This window comes from Colobus angolensis, unplaced genomic scaffold, assembly GCF_000951035.1.
Source record: "Colobus angolensis palliatus isolate OR3802 unplaced genomic scaffold, Cang.pa_1.0 Scaffold100, whole genome shotgun sequence".
NCBI lineage: Eukaryota > Metazoa > Chordata > Mammalia > Primates > Cercopithecidae > Colobus > Colobus angolensis.
The window spans coordinates 9,275,960-9,280,697 of record NW_012110920.1 but is presented as its reverse complement, the minus strand read 5'-3'; positions in this window follow the sequence as shown (position 1 = coordinate 9,280,697).

Below are 4,738 nucleotides of genomic sequence, written 5' to 3'. Positions count from 1 at the left end.
CAGGCTGGTCTCGAACTCCTGACCTTGTGATCTGCCCGCCTTGGCCTCCCAAAGTGCTGGGATTACAGGCATGAGCCACCACACCCGGCCTGGGATGGTGGTATTCTATGCAGTGTCTCCAGGCTGCCAAGTAGAGCAGTTTCAGAATGGCCTCAGGGTTGATGTCAGCCAAAGGAAAGCAGCTGGTGTCTTTATCCATGACCCTCCTTCCATCTCCATGACCCTGCATTATCCTCCCATGGCCATCCTGCCACAAACTCCCCCTCAAAGGCCTTAGCAGAGGGCCAAGAATTTGTTAGTTGAGGGAAAAAACCTTGTTTCAATGTCAAACTGACATTCCTAAGGGCTCCTGCAGCCTCCCCTACCGGAATCCTTCAGATCCTGGGCTTGAGTGTTGGTGAGATGGGAATCTAATCTGTGCAGCTGTGCAGTCAAGGAGTGGCCAGGTGTTAAGGACATGAGGACAGGGTCAGAGACTAGTTACTGGAGAGATGAACACATACGGGCCCAGGCCAGCCTGAGAAGGCCATTAAAAGTCCTGGCATTGTGCCCCAGCCACCTTCCCCATTGTCTTTCTTAACAATGACATGATCGCTGTTAACCAATGGTGGCCCAAACCTAATTCAAGATTCTGAGAACCCCTTCAAAGAAGGGGAGGAGCCAAGCAGGTAACAGCATCTCAGAGGTTTCAACAGCAGGGATTAGAAGTCAGACTGGAAGTGTCTGAGTTTTGGGGCAGGAAATAAAATACTGAATCTTAGATGGGAAATGCTGAATTATTAGGCAGGTGTTTGGTCAAAGCAGAATATCATAAAGCAGACTGGGAAAAAGGACTCAGGATACTGAAGTCAAACCATGCTTACGAGCTGCAGAACTACCTTGTTAATGGGCTACAGCCTGAGAGTATCTCCTTCCTCCTACCTGGAACCAGGTCTGCTCCTAGACCTGGAGGCACAACTGACTTTGCAGGTGGAGCCCTCCCTATGCTAGAGGTCAGCACCTTAAGGATCAGAACCACACCTGGCTCACTATCCACTCAGTGAGTGCCTGATACATGGTAGGCACTTGATGAACACTGAGTGAATGACCATCGTGTATGTTTTTGGGAAGCTGGATCAGGATGTAGGCACAGCCTCTCTCCCCTAGAAAAGCAGAGTCTGTTCATCCTGAAAGTTTCACCATTACCAGATATCTGCCTGGACCTATACAGCTCGAGCCTCTGGATTTATCCTGTTTTAACAAACACATCGTGCTTACCGTGTGCAGCAAAAATACACCAATTTAATGTTCAACAATCCTTTGAGGTAGGTATCTTTATTTTATTTTATTTTTTTAAATTTTTTTTTGAGACAAAGTTTCTCTCTGTCGCCCAGGCTGGAGTGCAGTGGCGTGATCTCCACTCCCTGCAAGCTCCGCCTCCCAGGTTCACGCCATTCTCCTGCCTCAGCCTCCCAAGTAGCTGGGACTACAGGTGCCCGCCACCACGCCCGGCTAATTTTTTGTAGTTTTAGTAGAGACGGGGTTTCACCATGTTAGCCAGGATGGTCTTGATCTCTTGACCTCGTGATCCACCCACCTCGGCCTCCCAAAGTGCTGGGATTACCGGCATGAGCCACCACGCCCAGCCTGAGGTAGGTGTCTTTATTAACCCCGTTTAATAGATGAGAAAACAGGCACAGAGAGGACAAGTAACTGGCCAAGGTTACACAGTGATGGAGCCTGACTATGACCCCAGGCATTCTGGCTCTGGAGCCTATACTCACAGAGACAAACATAAAGGCCAGAGGGTCCAAACCCACCACTATCCATGGTTTAGAATTGAATTATGCAGCGTGGATCTCTATGACCCTCTGAAAGCCATTCACCATCCCTAGACATCCTGACAAGTCTGAGATGCTGGCAGTGACTCCGAGATATGGAAACAATTCCCACTGCCTTTGCTTGTCTCTGAAATGCAAACAAGACATGCATTGGTAGAGCATGACCTTGTAGGACAACTCCCTGGGGCCTCCTAGACTCGGCCACCCATTGCACAGGGCCAGTTTCACAAAGGCAGGCGTGTAACCTGTGGAGTCACACAGGTCTCTGTGCTGTGAAGGGCCTTATGCTTGGTTTGATGCACTGCTATTGCCATCTTGAAATTCCCAATAATTTTTGAACAAGGGCTCTGAGATTTTCATCTTGTACTGGGCCCTGTAAATTAGGTCCTGCCTATGCTTGTATGTTGTCCCTTAGATTCATCCTGATTTCCTTTCTCTTGCCTTCCCTCTCTTGCCCACAGGAATCAGCCTCTTATAATCTCTGTAAATTCTTGACATTCTTAAGTGTTAGGAGAGCATGCAGGTCAACTCCAGTTCTTAAGAGTCTCTTATTCTAATCTGTTTCTTCTGAAGCTGATTAGGACTTTGTTTTCATAACGTCTTAGGCATCGGATACTCACTCCATCCCTCCCATCCTCTCCCCGTCTTGACTTCATTCCTCCTGCTTCTGATCTTTCAGCTCCCTGCCAATCCAGGAGTGAGATAAGGACTGTGAGAGCTGAGGCAGGCTGTTGGTAAAGGAAGCCCCAGCTGAAAGAGAACATCCACAGTCTAGATTAAAAGAGATTTAAAAAATATTAATGTGAGGATCTTGTTTAGATTCTGATTCAAAGAAACCAACTGCAAAAAGACATTTTTTTAGACAATCAAGAAATTTTGAATATGAACTGGGTGTAAAGAATGTTGACAAATTATGCTTTATTTTGTTGGGTATGAAAAGGTGTTGTGGTTACATAAGAAATGCCCTTATTTCCTTTAGATGTCTGCATTGAAGTACTTAGGAGTGTTATAACATGGTATCTAGGATTTGCTCTAAAAATGCTTTAGGAGAAAAAAACTTAGGGTTGAGACGGAGAGACAAGAAACAAATGTGATGAAGCACTGATGTTTTTTGAAGTTGGTGATGGACTTCTTAAACTCTTTTCTTCATGTAGGTTTGGACGTTTTCATAATAGTTAAAAGCAAAAGAGCAGAGGAGTGACAGACAGAGCATCCAGACCACAATGTTTCCAGAAGAGTAGAAGCAGATGTTTACTGTTGTTCTGTTTCAGTGTCTCAGAGGAATCTCTCTGGTCTCTAAATGAGCCGTTTTTTGCATGTGTGGATGACACAACTTTGCAGTTTCCTCTGAAACATAACCTTTTGGAGCTGTTTCAGTAACAGTAGGACTGGCTCCGCTGAACCATCTCCCCTTACTCTCCTGCCTACTTTCTCTTATGATAAAGAGCTTATGAGGATATGAGTAGAATAGGAACTACGGACGAGCAAACTCATGACCTTAATATATTAGCCTCCCTACAAACTGCCTCTAAATCCTGCTCCTCCTCTAAATCCTTGCCTCTAAATCCCGCTCCTCCTCTGGACCTCACTCAAGTGCTACCCCCTATGACCTTCTGTGACCACCTGATATATCCTAATCCCTTCTTCCCAGTCTCCATGGCATTTGCAGCGCAGCATCTGGTATTTCACCCTCTATTTGATTCTGAGTTGTTCTCAATCATTTTGTATGACCCAGTCTTCACTCCCCACCAGGTTGCAGTTTTCCATATCTGCTACTCCAACAGGTTTTTAAACAGGTCTATTCCATGCTGAGCACATTGCAGGCCATTCATTCACAGGCTCATCCATTTATTCCTCCAATTCTGAGCACTTACTCCATGCTAGACATTGTACTAGATGCTGGGAATTCAGCAGTGAACAAGATAGACCCAGTCTCTGCCCTGGAGCTCCTTTGGTTGAGGTTGAGAGAAAGAGAGAGAGACTGATACTAAACAAATAATTGTACAACAAAGTAATTCATGACAGTGGTGGTACGTGCTGTAAATACAGCATCTGTAGTGCCCTGAGTGTGTAGAACAGGAGACCTGGCCTGGTCTGAAGAGTCAGGAAAGGCTCCCTAAGGAAGTGACTTTAGGAAGAGACTTAAAGGAAATATAATAATTAGCCTGGCACGGAGAGGGGAGGAGCATTCCAGGCAGAGCAAACAGCATGGAAAAGGCTCCTGGGGGAAGTAGCCTGACATGCCAAAATAAGTTAAGTTTTACTGGCATACAGAGACCATAGTTGAAAATGAGCATACTTTTTGAATTGAGAGGAATGTTGAGATTTCTAAGCACGCTGGAAGCTGGATTCTTATTATCAGCTAAGTTAGGTTGTTACGGTAATACCCTCCAATTTATCTTGTCTCTCTGCATGCACGCTCCTTTGCAATGTGATTTTTGCCCCTTTTCTCAAAAAGCAGTAGAGTCTGTTTTTCTACCTGCTGAATCTGGGCTTGGCTATATGACCTTCTTTGGCCAATGGGATGATAGCAAATGTCATGCAAGCAGAGGCTCTTGCTTGTGGGAACCCTTGTGGCACCATGTCAACAAGCTGTTCCTGGTAGTACTACTTGAAGATGAGAGGCACTACACAGAAAGAAGCTCCAGCCATACCCATAGTCCTGGGATTCCACTGAGGCCAGACCTATGAGCGAGGCCATCCTAGACCATCCAGCCCCAACCAAACCAGTTCAGACCAGAAGAATCACCCAACTAGCCACAGAATCAAGCAGATTAAACATTTGTTATTGTTATAAACTGAATGCTCTAGGCTTCCCAAAATTCCTGTATTGAAATCCTACCCCCTAATGTGACGATAGTAGGAGATGTGATATTTGGGAGGTAATTAGGATTAGATGAGGTCCTGAGGGTAGAGCC